The 17091-nt window shown below is 40.8% G+C and overlaps 1 protein-coding gene across 1 annotated transcript in view; it reads left to right on the forward strand.

The window, feature by feature from the left end:
- The first annotated feature begins 31 nt into the window (after positions 1–31).
- The window catches only part of LCP1 (lymphocyte cytosolic protein 1), a 59612-nt gene continuing 42552 nt past the window's right edge, over positions 32–17091 (forward strand). Inside the window, exon 1 of the mRNA XM_075199717.1 lies at positions 32–139. The gene's annotated coding sequence lies outside the window, so the exon portion shown is untranslated. The remainder of the gene's footprint in view (positions 140–17091) is intronic.

Consider the following 17091-nt stretch of genomic DNA (forward strand, 5'->3'; position numbering starts at 1 on the left):
TTATAAAGGCATAATGTCACATCAGTTACTTCCTTCTACTAACCACAAAATAAAGCTTAACTAGGATTTTTTAGCACAGAAGCGTTCTTTCAAGATAACCCTGCTTGTGTAGCCAGCGACAAGCCACATTTTGAACAAGGTACGTTTTTGTTTAGAGATTGTTTTCTGATGTGTAACCAACAAACACTTGCTATTGTTTATTTCATTAACTGATTAATTAGGTGGAAAGGTGGCTTATCGCTATTGTCATTGAGACAGGAACGTTCAGCTCTGCAACTTCACAGGAATTTTGTGCTCAGTTAGTGCAAACAGTGAATTAAAGCCAGCACCATTTATTTTCAGTTAGTGAGACTTTTTAAACTGTCCATTACAGTGGAAGCTTGATGAACTGATTACACTGCTGCACACCATGGAGTGCACTGGAGTTACTAGAGCATTCGGGGCAAAATTAGCAGTTTGCTTTCCCCCCTAAACCTATATAGTTTTACAAAGAAACAATTCATTGTACAGAAACATGTAGTATTGCAATGAGATACATAGTGGTGTAAAGTATGAGGGAGACACACACACATTTGATCAGAGACATACACACATAATCTGGCCCTAGGGGTGATGGGCCTAGTTGTACTTGTAGGTTTAGCAAGGGCTATGTAGAAATAATAAGTGATCTGATTTGAACAACTCCATCTTTGCATTTAGGTCCGATTTAGAGTTAGGCAGCTGTGCAAATAGTGCGCACACACAGATCTACTCTAGTTTTGCAAGGTATTTTAGAGTTGGTCTAAGCCACATACTCTCACAACTCTAATTCATGTTGTACATTTCACATTTCCCTCCTGTACCACAAAATGTTTTTTTTCCAGGTGCTAATTTTGCCCCCAATAGTTGCATTTGCTCTTAAATTAGCCCCGTAAATGATATATGCTAAATTTTTGGAACTCAAATATTTGATGTTGTTTTAGACCTGCCCTTGTCTGTTTCATGACACATTTATGATAAAATGGTGAATGAAATTCTGAAAAAAGTTATACAAGTTTATGCAATTCTTATAATGTTCAACTAAAACATCATTTACATTACATAGCTACTATTCCTTGTAATACATAATTTATAGTCTTGTTTAACATTACAGTAAAACAGCTACTTATTCCCATAAACTGTGTTAATCTAGGTAGAGCATACTTACATACTTGCCTATTTTTGAAAACTTATTTCAGAGAGACTACACAAGTAACAGCTTGGAGCAACGCACAGAGGGCGTGTCCTGCTCTGCTTTAGGGGCGTGTCTGGCTGCGCACATGGGCATATATAGTGCTACCCAAGGACACGCCCAGCAACACCAGGTGCAACTTATAGAACGGTGCAGCATCACATTATATAGAGCTGAACAGTATCATGTTCTATAGACACAGTTACTCCATTATCAATAAAAACATAATATCCCCCCCATCTTATCTTTTCTTGAGACCAGAGGCAGAACTAGCGAGCTGTGGGCCCCGGTGCAAGGAGGAGGGAACCTGGGCCCACAGCTCGCTAATTCCCCATGCAGGGACCTCAATATCTCCATGTACCTAGGTGCACCACACCTGATGCTCCAATGTTAGTTCAGGAACTGCCTGAGATGCACCTTGTTTTGTACCTGCAAGTCACCTGTAGCATCTTGACTGCTGCTCCTGCCCCTCTCCATGGTCCTGTGCACACTCCAGTCCCAAAATCAGACAGCGCACACAGTCCCTACTTCTGGGTTGTGTTGCAGTGAAGGGGAGTAAAGTCCTCCCAGACACAACAGAGAGAAGAAACAGTTAGACAGCTATCAGTACATTGAAACTATAATACAGGAAAGTGATTTCTTAATAAAAAATGACAGCCATCAGTATTTATTTTTTTTAAAAATTGTCAGTGAATAAAATGTGTTCAGTAGTTATCACACCTGATTGTGATACTGTGAATGGGAGCTCCATTGTCTTCTACCCCATTAAAGAAAAACAGCTAATGATTCTCTAGAAACTCAAGTAACTCCATTCCTGACATTACATTTCTGACTCCAATACTGAAGTCATGTTCGTCATCTGAACTGACAGTCTTTCATTAAATCTTGGTCTCCATGGAAATGGCCACCTACATAGACATCAATGCATGGATATAGGACACAATATTCGACCTGTATTATCATGCCACAGAGGGCGGAGCCCATTACTGGTTCAGCATCAGGGAGAATGCCAGAATCTTCCGGGAGTCAGGGAGATCACCCACTATTTTGGAATCTCCCTGACATCTCGGGAGAGTTGGAAAGTACAAGGTAGAGCAGCTTTATGTCTTCTAAAAATAATATGAACACATTAAAGCCCTATAGTATTTGAGATGTATGCTATTTATAAAGGAATATTGCTGTCCTGAATCATAGCCGCTTTAGAGTGTAGAAATTTGTACAAACTGCAACTGTGGAGGCAAAGTGCAAAATTCTATTTGGTGAGATCATGCACCCTGATCTGCGCTGGTGTGCCTAGATTTCCAAAATGCTCAGGTTTTTGGAGTAATATGATGGTGTTTGCTGAGCAGTGACTTTTGGGCAGAATGAGGGCTCTCCTTGCTAATTTTGAAGTAGGTGCACCAATGTGCGTAGTTTTGTGGAGCAGTGCAAAAATAAAGTTTCTGCTTTATGGTGGACTCAATGTGCCAACTTATTTCACCATGTTTTTGGGGGTATTGTTGGCACTTGGAACAGCTCACACTTGGGCAATATGTAGCTATTGCAAAATGAGCTTCGCTAGGTGTCGCCTCCTAGGATTATCAGGAGGCAATACTCCTTCTGGACTCACAACCATTTGTGCACTGCGGGGTGTGCCTCCTTGACCCCACTATATCAATATGTGAGTGAATTTCGGTTGTGGGTTTGGTGGAGTGGGGGCCTAGGCTTACTCACCTTCCACTGTACATGTCCTCCACATCCCCACAATCTGGCTACTGGTTTCACAGTCTCTAACATAGAAATATAGACTTTTTCTCCTGGGACATCTGTGTTGTTGTGGGTTTTTTATTGCTTGTGGATAATTTGAAAGTCACAGATATGAGGCACTCGGTTCCACTGCAGCTATCTGTCATTTTCCCTGAAGATGTGCTGTAGCCACTTTACAGGGCTGTTGTCGGTCAACGTGGTGAAATGCAAATATGACTGAAGTATTTAACAATCCACACAGTGACCAATAATTCCTTTTCAAAAATTGCATATCCCATCTCCCTGGTCAAAAGTTTCCATCTCAAACAAGCAGGGGCGGATCCAGAACTTAATTGTACCGGGGGCGATTTAGGGGGGGCGATGTAGCCCCGCCCCCTTTTTGACACCTAAAGCTGCCGACGGCAATCAGAGCAGTTGGGCAGGACTCTCTCCCTAACTCTCTCTGCCGAACGGATCTGCACATAGTGTGCAGCCGCCGGCAGCAAGCCCCTGCTAGGGGGGGCGATTGCCCCGATAGCCCCCTCCTGGATCCGCCACTGCAAACAAGCCACAGGGTGCTGCTGTATGCCAGGAACCTCCTAGCTTAGTACTGCTCCAATTACATCCTGGGGTGCAGTAAAGTCCTTAGAGTTTGGTGCTGTCAGTATTAAAGCACTCGCTCTCACTTTCAACTTGCAAGCGGGTGTCTAGTCTACTACTGTGGATGGCTGTTGCTTGTCAGGGGCTTGGCTACAGTGCTGTAGTCAGGAGCAACCTAAGAATGCTAATACCTGTCTTGGTCATGGGCTGGGACAGTTTCAGAGCTTTTTTAGATATAAATGCTAGTCCCTGGGCGCCCAGGGACTAGCATTTAAATCTACTGTAACCAAGGGTTGAGCCACCCTTTAACCTACCCCTTCCCCTTTCCCCTCCGGTCCCAAGAGGCTGCAGAATTAACATTCCACAATTATAGGGAGCGCTGAATCACCAATCCTTTCTATCAGAGCTTTTTTAGCCCACCAAATATAATGTCCTAGGTGCTGTGCTTCTGCTTCATGTCCTGCCTTCAGTGAAAAATGCTAATATTCTTTACACAAGTTAAAGATGGAAATATTCTGTGCTCCTACTAACTATAATATTCCAGCAATGCATAATATGGGGCAGGGGATAAGCATTAGACATAGATACATCATTTAGTCAGCGGTGGTCTATACTAAGCCATGTTTCTTTATACTTTTTGGAGAACAAAACAGAGTTAGCTGCTCATGAACTGTATGATTCCTGGACAACACCTAACTCCAGTATCTTCTGTACATCTCCAAATATACTCTCTCCAGCCTTTAGCGAAACTCAGTAAGCGGGTGGCCTATGTTGATTGCTATCTACATGATGGGACAACAAAGAGGCTCTGCCTGGTTTCCTACTGAAAAGCTTCTGATAGCTGAATATGATCCTAATTAAGCTGTTTTATACAGCAAAACCGGTTGTCACAATCCTCATTTGCAGAAGCACTGTCCAAGGAACACTGTCCAAGGACCTTCCATCTGTTTATTACTGAAACTCATTGTTAATCATGTTGTAGTGAGATATTGCAATTTTATACATAAACGATTACTTTTTATTAACTACGTTGCTCCTGTGCATCTATTTCATCTATAGTTTAAGGCAGAGGTGCCCAAACTCAGTCCTCAAGAGCTACCAACAGTTCATGTTTTCAGGCTTTAAGAGATCCCTTTTCCCATCTATTCCTGTATGCGGACTGCGAGTAACAACAACAATCCACCTCATCACAAGAAAAGAAAGCACACTGTGCAATTTATGTCTTCCCTGAGGCCAGCTGCCCCCTCTGTCACCAAGCTATTTGCCAAAGAAAACCTTTTCTACATCACCCTCACCTTTGAAGTCACTATCTAGTTCCTCCATTTGTAAGCAAGAAACCACAGATACCGACTCTGTGGTGTGGTGTACCTTGAGTATGTTTATATGGTAGGTGTGTTTACCCACATACTTAGTGTCACTCAGGTGCTTTTAGACAATATGGGGGGAATTCAATTCCCCCCGAAGTACCGCCGCGTTATAGATATTACCGTTATTACGGTAATATTAACCTGACTTTCTGCTCGCAGCTCAGGGAGTTGCGAGCAAAAGTCTGGCGTTAAAACTACTGTAATAACGGTAATTACGTGCACTATTACTGTAATAACAGTAATAATGCTCAGGCCGCGTTACTTTTAACAGTAACACGCCCAATTGAAATTCTACCATAAAGTCTGGCCGGGCAGCTTGTTCTTATCTTTCCCTCATCCCCGTCATAGATGGTTGAGACAGAAATTGTACCACACCAACTTTGTGGCGGTTCTAATAGGATTAAGAGAATTTAATAGATCTGTTCCATCTTAGGGAAATTCTAGGAGGAGCAGGCCTCAAGTAAAGAGAAGGCAGCATTACACTTCTTTAAAACTGTCTACTATTGACAAATTGCACAATTGTGATCACGCGCAGCGCAGGCCAGCACACCAGATCACATAGGCCCAATCAATAAGGTAGGCCAGTGACTGCATAAATACATTTAATTGTCACTGGCCAAATGGAACTGCATCATACACAAACAAAAGCTGGTTTATGTCATCTTCTAAACAAAACTGATAAACAAGACTGTGTGACTGTTATTTATAGCAATAACATTGACATGCGAGTTGTGTGAGGTTCACAAATATATTTGGATTTCAAACATGTCTCAACTGGTTCATTTATTTTTAAATAAAAACTCCAATCAAATGAGCTGGCCCTCTGGGTAGAGGTTTGGAACGTGTTTTTAGGCACAGACGCTGCTGGGTAAGGTTCAAACAGTTGTCTACGATAGTGGCTCCTGATCTTGCCCTAAATTACTTTGCAAAATGGCTTACTTGACTGTGTGTAGATGACAGATATTTTATATTAAATACTGGGGGGCTGATACAGAGTGAATATTCCGCCAGTTCGTGTAACATATCCTGTATGAAATGACACCGTGCATGGCCAGAAAGTGGGCGCACGCATATTTACCCATGCAGGTTTGCATGATTACGCTAGCCTGCACCTGGAGAGAAGTCATGGGGGTATTCTAACATAGGCCGTGTACATTAAGGGCATGTTTGCGCAATTGTGAGTGAATAATATGCTTTTGTCTGCGTGTTTAAACAAAACTTTTTTATTTGTACTCAAGACAGGGAGTTTTTTCGGCTGTATTAGAGAGGTTTTTACGTTTTATTGATGCCTAATATCTAATGCATTTGTTGCACATAAAACAAATGGATAAAAACATGGGCGCAAGTGGGACATAAGTGCCTGTGATGTGTGTCTAGCGTAAATCAGACATATATGTTACTGGAGGCGACCTACATAGATCTTAAGATGTGTATGACTCAGCATACGATATTTTTACATACTCCCATTTTGCGGCCAACTCTGTATGATGTTCAATTATTAATTAATATTCATAAACTCCTATGAAACAAAGCAGCCAAACAATGTAGTAGACCACTTATTTGGCTTCACAAAACATAAATAATAATAATAATAATAATAATAATAATAATAATAATAATAATAATAATAATAATATTATTGGGTCCTTTTCAAAATATATAACTTACATTGCACTCTCCAGCATGGAAAATCTGATAATAGATTGCAAAAAATATCAGTAGTATGATGTAGATAAAGCACGATTATGGAGTGATTATGGGCTTTCACATTACCCATACTTATTTTTAATGTTGACTTCCTCCCTTCTCAGCAGAGGAAGGTGGGTAGAAAGTACAGGAAGTTATAACTAAGTAAAGACACCTATACAAGCGAGAGAGGAGAGCACCTTACACCTCTATAAAGCTAACCACACATGCTGCAGTATTGCTAGCAGCATTAGGCATTTGGCCGGATGTCGCCATGTGTGTGACTCTAAAATGAGTACAATGTCTGAAAATGATCCAATCCTATCTATGCCTGTAAATTTGGTACAAAGATTACCTATATCATTGTTTCAACCACACTAACAAGACCCCATGACTCTCATCCATGTCACCTGCCAAATTGAAGAGTAATCTTGTAGCTTAGTCAGGTCGAGTGGTAGAATTGTGCCATATGTGTGAGACATTGGTAGTAATGTATGGGTGAGAAAGAGCAGCAGAAAGACATTTGCAAAATTACTGCGCAGAGCAAGATGCTGTTGTGATGTCACTGTCTTTGTGCTGATTTTACAGGATAATACATGGTTTTGCATGGCAAAGTGTTATCCATTGTGGAATAAACACATGTTGTGCGTCAGGATGGGAGCACCTGGCCTGATGAGGGCTAGGTGATGACTGCGGTTTGATATCTGCAAATATGCGCAATACAATGGGGGTAATGTACAAAGCTCAACACAGGCGACACAGCGGAAAATTGTTGGTTCTGTGTGCTGAAATGTGCGCAGCCTGTATTTGTGGCAAAACACCTGGGTTTGCATTGCAAATTGGCAGAGTTTGGGGATTAGTAGAAGTTTGCACCGATTGATGGGAGTTGGGTGGATTTAGGATGCTCCTTGATAAGTACAGAGTACTTCATTTTGCAGAGCAGAGCAAAACATGATTTACTTTTTTAGGAGAAGATTTTTAAAATTAGATAATGGACACATTTTAAGGACACTCATAGCTGTGTGGAGGGGCACACAACCATTTCCAGTCCGCGAACAGATGTGAAATGTGCATCCGCTCTGACCTCACAGAGATTGGCTCTCGGACTAAACCGCTAATAGAGTGCATTTTGCAGTTGCACTTTAGTGGAGAAGCCCATTTCTAGATGCCCTTTACCAATATAAAAAATCTATGAAAAAAAACAAACCTTCAGGCACACTATAGTGCAACATGCAGTCTAAGTGTTCCCTGACCCCGATTAATTTAAACAATAACGGAAGCTAAACAAGGTAGTATTTTAGCAGACAGTTTGAAGAGTTTAATTTTTACTAAAAAGGGTGATTCTAAAGTGCTGCAAGGTTGGACTTTGATGTGATGTTTACTCCATACTTACCAACTTTTTTGTTTTTCCCTCTGGGAGATCCCGGAGGAGAGGTAAAGTGGGAGGACGGAGGGGATGGGGCGCGTCATTTTGTCCCTGCCCCTGCAGTGCAATGATGCAAAAGCGCAATTTTGACGTGGGAGGTGGGACCAATTCGCCGTGATCCGCGTCTCTAGGAGGTGGGCAGGATGTGGGAGAATGACCGGCTCTCCCGGGAGTCTGGGAGACCTACTCGGAATTCGGGTGTGTCCCGGACATTCCGGGAGAGTGGGCAGTATGGTATACACTCTTGCACAGTGCTCCTTTTCAGGCTCTCCTCAAATGTTGGTTCACTTCCAGTTCACAGAGGTGTCTCCCGAGAGAGCAGAGGGTAAGTTAGCACCTTGATATGTGCTGGGCAGAATATCTAGGTACATGGGGGCAAAACCTCATGTTATGCGCATCCTGTCTGCTTCCTGAATGAGGACCCCATATTTCTGATTTGCATTATTAATATTTGATATTGTGGCTCTAGATAAAATATTTCAGTGATCATCTAGAGACGGAGCTTGTCCATGTTTACATGCATACCTGTTTTTGCAGGGTGCAGCAGAGGTTGTTAGCCACACAAATGGACCTTTACCTTTCAGGAAAGAAAGGTAGCCCAACTTCTCTTTACCTTTAGGTGTTACATGAAACAGATGAGCAGTATATAGGAAGGGAAATAGAGAAGTTTAATAGTGTGTTACTATATTGTGCTTTATGATTTAGGTTCCTTATTACTAATATCAAGAACAACAATTTCCCTGTTCACACAACAACTTACAGATATCTGTCAGTCTATGTTCTGCTAACAGTCCCTGCTGTGCTGCTACGATTTATTTAAGAATATTGTAAGATTTTAACAGTGTCAATTCAATTGAAAAGGAGGCAATTACAAAATAATGAAACCTACTTTGTTTTTGGTTATATTTCCAATAACAGTTTGTAAATAACCGGGTCACTATGGGGCATGTATGTAAATATGATCAGAAGGTGATTGCTATTGAATGTTGTGTGTGCTCAGCTTCTGACAGCGCTAACAGAAATCCAACCTCTCGACTGTAGCGCCTAGAAAACGGGTCTGACCTAATTTGGCCATATACATTTGTTGGCAAATTGAATATTGTTATTGTTACTCAGCATTCAGGCCTTCAGGTGACAGAATCGCCCCAGTGGGACCAATATTAACATGTATTTAAGATGAGCATTTAGAGTACAAACAAAAATACAGATTATATGTTTGTTCAGTCAAGTTGTAGTAAACGAAGGTCATGTTAGACTGCAACACTTGTAGCACACTTCACCTGAACAGCAACGTTAATGGAAATTGTTGTCAAATGCTGCTATCCATGGAACTGTGTTTCAAATAAAAAATGAGAAAGTTTAGAACTTAAAAATGTTGGATCAATGCCCGGGTGACATTTGTGGGATGTAATATTATCATTAGCAAATGTAATTATTTTCTCAAGTGATACAACCTGAATAATATTGGCTCATTTGTGCCTGTGGATTGTTTCTCCTTTGCAAACCTTGTAGCACAACTAATGGTGCAAAGTTGACATCAAATACTGCAGACCTTTTCCAAAGTGCTGTAGTTGAACTGATTGTTTGAATCTAATGTTTGGATTAAACTCAGGGAAATGAAGCATGAACGGGGCCATTTATCATTTATATGTTTGGTCCATGAGTTTTGTTTTTAATTATTTTGTTTCCTGCGTACAGACTGTATCTGCACCAGTGCTCGTTGGGGGCAAGTTATGGTGCCAGAGGCAATGATGGTTAGGGAACCTTTATATTAAGTTATGTCAATCTCTCTGCCAGCCCTTATTTGTAAATGTAAAAATGGCCCAATTACCATCTTGTTCCCCTTGACAGCCTTCCCGTAATGTGAGTGTCAAGGCCTTTGATACGTCTTTTATTATAGTCTCTTCCGAAAAAACGCCCAAATCAGGATGTGATCACTCTGCATAGAATGTTCAAGGAAATGCTGGATTCATATTTAATTGACAAATAAAAATATGTTTCATAATGTGGTAAATCAAGACAAACTCAAGATGGAGCAATATACTGTAGGAGTTCCGTTATTGCTTCATCGCCCAGTGCTATGGCCATTCCGCACTGTATGTGTAAATTCACATTTGTAGTCTATGCGGTGAATTCATTTGGCGGCATTATCGCCGAAAGTAACGTGGACTGCGCACTATTACTGTTACTTTCGGCAGTGACGCGGCCAATTGAATTTTCCCCTATGAATAGAAGTGGGCTGAAGTCAGCCAATCATTTTTCTGTTGTGTTTTTTGATTGGGGTACGACAGGTGATACTAATTTGCTCCCAAATGCAGAATGAGGTGAATATTTTGCAGAACAGATTTAAACATTTTGCCATATTTTATGAACCTCCAAAGAGGTTTTTAACCCGATAAATCCACCCAAAATTGCATTTTTTGGAAGATTATCACATTTTAAAGGAACATGCCGATTTATTATTAGAGGATCACTGCAGATATCTCTGAGATACCAGCATGTTTGATCACAGATGCAACCCCCATAGATTTCTAAGGGGACTACGAAGATGTGATAATGCCCTATTTATCAAGGTCCGAAATACTGAGCTTAACCCTGACAGCTAATGCCATCTGAAGATGGAGTTAGCTGTTATAGCCTTTGGGGAGAGCATTACAGGAGGGGGATCTTCAGATCCCTCTATAGCAGGCTTCATTCTCCTGCCCTCCTTCCTATCGCAATGTGCAAAATAGCCCATAAGAACCTGTAGGTAAAATGAGTGAAAGTGAGTTTAATAAATAGGCCCATTAAATCATTTTGTATAATTGCGATAAGAAATGATGCATTAATGTGAAGAAAATAAGATTGGTAATAACTAAATCCCTAAGTCTTTTTCATGCATGCATGTAATACTAAATCTGCATGTAATACTAAAACTGCATGTAATACTAAATCTGCATGTAATACTAAATCTGCATGTAATACTAAAACTGCATGTAATACTAAAAGTATAAACATTCATAAATAAATGTTTTCCAGTTGTCTAGCATTATCAGTGATCACTTGAAAGATAACCATCCTACATTGAGACGTGGCGTATATAATGGGCAAGACAAAAACAATAGAGAATCTTCGTACTGCCATAGCTTAAAGGAACGTTGGAGTGGAAGCGAGTACTTTTTTTTATAATGAAGTACTCATATCCAGAATTCTCACCACCCATTCATTAACTTGAAACACTTATTACATCATGGGATGGGGTACTCCTTGTGTTATTCCTTCAAACTGACAGAAATTGAGAAATGTCGATAAGATAACTTATATAAACAGAGAGAAATAGACTATTATTTTCCCTGCGGTACCCCAATACCAAGCAGTGGCCGCTGATGTGAAGTAACGGCAACCGGCAGCTTCTTGCCTAGGAAGCTGCTTCCTGACGCTTCTCCATGTCAGCCATGGAGTGTGGAGCTGGGCTATTATGGAGAGACAGGAGAGCAGGAGATGCCTGCTCAGATCTGAAGCGGATTGGGTCTCACAGCGCCGGAGGAGGGGGTGGTAGACAAATAGAGTATTAAAAAAAAAGAGAAACATGTAGTTAATTTTGTACAGTGAAAAAAAGCAGAACTGCTAAAGAGAAGTCAAATGGGAAAAACCAGAGGAGAAGCAAGACTGAGAAAAAGGAAATATCTCTGCCATATGTCAGCTTAGAACATAGAGTATAGTCTCTTTGTATTTTATCATATACTAAATATAATACTTAGAGCTATACTTTCAATGCCAATTGAAGTTTCACTTTACTAAAGTAGACAGAGCGTTGTATCCAAAGGTGTCAACAACGGCAAACAACTGTGACTGATTTGGCCACACACATGGACAGCCACATTTAGTAGAAATTGTCTTTCAGTGTTTTGGCCACTGTGGACCATAAGGGTGCCATGAATTGTATTAGGCCGATGGCTGCATAGAAAAGGCAATGTGAGCATCAGCCAACCACAGTCTAATCCAATCGTTTGAATGACTGTTTCTATCCCACAGAACACTGCAATGCTGGATCAATATACAGTAGTTAAAAAAAATAGACCATATTGTCAGACTGTACAGCACTATGCAGCCAGCTATCCGGGAGACATATGGCAGCACTGTATACTTGGCTGTATACACACCAGCTGCTACCATATAATCTGGCCTTTTGGCAGGATCTACTTAACTTTTGCCACACACATATGGCAACAAATTGGACCAGATGATTAATCAGGCAACTTCTGAAATAGAGACAGTGATGCTGAAACTCCTTATTTCTTTCTATACTACAGCCATAAGAGTTTCACAGGGCCACTGACCGCAGTAATTTGTCAATGTCCCATCTGATTACAATAAGGAAGTCTGCAATGGTGAGAGATGATGTGACTTGGTGCTAGTCACAGTTGCATAAAGTGTAAGAGAATTTATTAAACAAGAGTTATGTATTACTAAATAAACATTTAGGGCTAGATTTACTAAGCTGCGGGTTTGAAAAAGTGGGGATGTTGCCTATAGCAACCAATCAGATTCTAGCTGTCATTTTGTAGAAAGCACTAAATAAATGAAAGCTAGAATCTGATTGGTTGCTATAGGCAACATCCCCACTTTTTCAAACCCGCAGCTTAGTAAATCTAGCCCTCAGTCTGCATACATACAAGATACACTGGTGGGTCTCCCTGGCATGTAGTAGGTCTAAGTAACTAATGGCTTGTGTCTTCCCCTCTTTTTAGATATGGGATCTATTATCTAAAAAGCTTGTATTTAGGGGTTCTAAGACAATGGGATTTTCTGCAAATTGCCACACCATACCTAATATGTACTAAATTATATTTAGAAATTACAATTGTCCCCACACAGATCCTCGCATTACCCTAATCATTAACAGTGCTCCTCTATGAGGAGGTACTTGGTGAATTATTCTGTTTTACACTGTGGGTATGAAGTTATCAAGGTAAAACAGCTATTAATTACAAAGATTTTGTTTTCTGGATAAAGGGGTTCCACGCAATATATCCCGCACTTGTATACCAAAATATATGTTTGTAAAACACTACCACTAATGTATTATAAGGAATAATGCATGTACCTTCTACTTTAAAGGGTAAATATATCAAAAGTCGCAGTAGATTTCTGTAACTTGTACAAAAGCCCTTGTGCTTTTATATGGTCATAGAAATTCTTTAGTTTCCTGGTCTTAGAATGGGTACTCTCCCCCTTCAGCATCTAAGTAATGTGCATTGTCTCACTAACATTTCACCAAGCTTTATTTAAATATTCCTTAAGACAAAGAAGTAAGTAAAACCTAGCACAGAGGCCAATTGTGCATTGCAAATAGGGGAACTTTACATAAACCACAGCACATCTCACAGGAAAGCTGAGTTATTTTGTTGCAAGTACTTCCTGTAAGCCCAAAATTGCAAAATACTGATGGATGTAGCAACTCTGGGCCTCCCTTCGGCAATGGGCTTCTAGATCACAGTTGCCAATATTAGAATATAATTTCCAGGGACTCCTTGCTATTGAGTAGGTTTATTAGCATAAATGTGCAACGCAATTAAGGCAGACACACAAACACTACAACGTCCATCATGAAGGTATAACTTCATACCTGGGAAATGCAGGACATGGAAACTATTAGGTTCATCTAAAGGTTTGTCTCTGATGGTCTGGAGAAAGCTCTTTTATGTCTGATAATAGTAAAATAAGGCACAATACAATGCAGTGGATCTGAGTCAGGTCATTTCGTGCTCAAGAGGCGATGAATCTGGTAAATTTCAACCAAGTGCTCTAGTAAATTTGAGAGCCATACCCAGAAGTTGTATAAGACAGTTCTTGAAGTTGGGCACCCTGTGAATTTTATGGTTTTGGTGCTATGACTGATTCCTAAGGTCTTATATTTTAAAGGCCAGCTACTCCAAATTATCCTATATGACTTCCAACACCCTGTCCTTCGCCACAAAAATATAGTTCGCTTGCTGCTACATGCCATCCCAGTATGTGGCCTATCCCCTTAATTTCCTTTCTAACATACTTAAGAAGCTAGGTGTGTTTAACCTCAGTGCTGCCCTAATTATCTGGAACAGTTGGGCAGAAACATGCCTGTTGGGTAACTTTCTCCCCTGAACCCACCATATGGGAAAAGCTTAAGCTGGCTGATGGTCATACCCTTCAATGAAGGCAATCAAGGACAGCCTGGCCACAGCAATTTAAGGTGGAGAGGTCTGTTTGAGGCACCTCAGCATGCCAGGCACAGAGAGTAGAGATTAGAGTGAGACGTACGCCTGTTTGCGTGGCACATCTTTGCGTCTTTTCTACTGTGCCTACTTAGAAAGTTTTTGTTTGCCATTTGTGACTCTTTATTCCTGAAGAGGCACGACAGGGGAGGGAGTTCTAACTTAGGCAATGTAGAGTAAGGGCGTGTTAAAGCAAATGCATTCAGATTCATAGTGGGATGTAGACGCAGATATGGCTGAAAAAGCAGTTTTATTTGCGTGTGGTTAGGGGCAAGTGTAAGTAGTGGATGTATAGGTAGTGGATGTATAGGCAGGTGTAAGTAGTGGATGTATAGGTAGTGGATGTATAGGCAGGTGTAAGTAGTGGATGTATAGGTAGTGGATGTATAGGCAGGTGTAAGTAGTGGATGTATAGGTAGTGGATGTATAGGCAGGTGTAAGTAGTGGATGTATAGGTAGTGGATGTATAGGCAGGTGTAAGTAGTGGATGTATAGGTAGTGGATGTATAGGCAGGTGTAAGTAGTGGATGTATAGGTAGTGGATGTATAGGCAGGTGTAAGTAGTGGATGTATAGGTAGTGGATGTATAGGCAGATGTAAGTAGTGGATGTATAGGCAGGTGGAAGTAGTGGATGTATAGGTAGTGAATGTATAGGTAGTGGATGTATAGGCAGGTGTAAGTAGTGGATGTATAGGCAGGTGTAAGTAGTGGATGTATAGGTAGTGGATGTATAGGCAGATGTAAGTAGTGGATGTATAGGCAGGTGTAAGTAGTGGATGTATAGGTAGTGGATGTATAGGCAGGTGTAAGTAGTGGATGTATAGGCAGGTGTAAGTAGTGGATGTATAGGTAGTGAATGTATAGGTAGTGGATGTATAGGCAGGTGTAAGTAGTGGATGTATAGGCAGGTGTAAGTAGTGAATGTATAGGTAGTGGATGTATAGGCAGGTGTAAGTAGTGGATGTATAGGTAGTGGATGTATAGGCAGATGTAAGTAGTGGATGTATAGGCAGGTGTAAGTAGTGGATGTATAGGTAGTGAATGTACAGGCAGATGTAAGTAATGGATGTATAGGCAGGTGTAAGTAGTGGATGTATAGGTAGTGAATGTATAGGTAGTGGATGTATAGGCAGGTGTAAGTAGTGGATGTATAGGCAGGTGTAAGTAGTGGATGTATAGGTAGTGAATGTATAGGTAGTGGATGTATAGGCAGGTGTAAGTAGTGGATGTATAGGTAGTGGATGTATAGGCAGATGTAAGTAGTGGATGTATAGGCAGGTGTAAGTAGTGGATGTATAGGCAGGTGTAAGTAGTGGATGTATAGGCAGGTGTAAGTAGTGGATGTATAGTCAGCTGTAAGTAGTGGATGTATAGGTAGTGAATGTATAGGTAGTGGATGTATAGGCAGGTGTAAGTAGTGAATGTATAGGTAGTGGATGTATAGGCAGGTGTAAGTAGTGGATGTATAGGTAGTGGATGTATAGGCAGATGTAAGTAGTGGATGTATAGGCAGGTGTAAGTAGTGGATGTATAGGTAGTGAATGTATAGGCAGATGTAAGTAGTGGATGTATAGGCAGGTGTAAGTAGTGGATGTATAGGTAGTGAATGTATAGGTAGTGGATGTATAGGCAGGTGTAAGTAGTGGATGTATAGGCAGGTGTAAGTAGTGGATGTATAGGTAGTAAATGTATAGGTAGTGGATGTATAGGCAGGTGTAAGTAATGAATGTATAGGCAGGTGTAAGTAGTGGATGTATAGGTAGTGGATGTATAGGCAGGTGTAAGTAATGAATGTATAGGCAGGTGTAAGTAGTGGATGCATAGGTAGTGGATGTATAGGCAGGTGTAAGTAGTGGATGTATAGGTAGTGGATGTATAGGCAGATGTAAGTAGTGGATGTATAGGCAGGTGTAAGTAGTGGATGTATAGGTAGTGAATGTATAGGCAGATGTAAGTAGTGGATGTATAGGCAGGTGTAAGTAGTGGATGTATAGGTAGTGAATGTATAGGTAGTGGATGTATAGGCAGGTGTAAGTAGTGGATGTATAGGCAGGTGTAAGTAGTGGATGTATAGGTAGTAAATGTATAGGTAGTGGATGTATAGGCAGGTGTAAGTAATGAATGTATAGGCAGGTGTAAGTAGTCGATGTATAGGTAGTGGATGTATAGGCAGGTGTAAGTAATGAATGTATAGGCAGGTGTAAGTAGTGGATGCATAGGTAGTGGATGTATAGGCAGGTGTAAGTAATGAATGTATAGGCAGGTGTAAGTAGTGGATGTATAGGTAGTGGATGTATAGGCAGATGTAAGTAGTGGATGTATAGGCAGGTGTAAGTAGTGGATGTATAGGTAGTGGATGTATAGGCAGATGTAAGTAGTGGATGTATAGGCAGGTGTAAGTAGTGAATGTATAGGTAGTGGATGTATAGGCAGGTGTAAGTAGTGGATGTATAGGCAGATCTAAGTAGTGGATGTATAGGCAGGTGTAAGTAGTGGATGTATAGGTAGTGAATGTATAGGTAGTGGATGTATAGGCAGGTGTAAGTAGTGAATGTATAGGCAGGTGTAAGTAGTGGATGTATAGGTAGTGAATGTATAGGTAGTGGATGTATAGGCAGGTGTAAGTAGTGGATGTATAGGTAGTGGATGTATAGGCAGGTGTAAGTAGTGAATGTATAGGTAGTGGATGTATAGGCAGATGTAAGTAGTGGATGTATAGGCAGGTGTAAGTAGTGGATGTATAGGTAGTGGATGTATAGGCAGGTGTAAGTAGTGGATGTATAGGCAGGTGTAAGTAGTGGATGTATAGGTAGTGAATGTATAGGTAGTGGATGTATACCACT

The sequence above is a fragment of the Mixophyes fleayi genome, chromosome 2 (genome assembly GCF_038048845.1).
Source record: "Mixophyes fleayi isolate aMixFle1 chromosome 2, aMixFle1.hap1, whole genome shotgun sequence".
NCBI classification, from domain to species: domain Eukaryota; kingdom Metazoa; phylum Chordata; class Amphibia; order Anura; family Limnodynastidae; genus Mixophyes; species Mixophyes fleayi.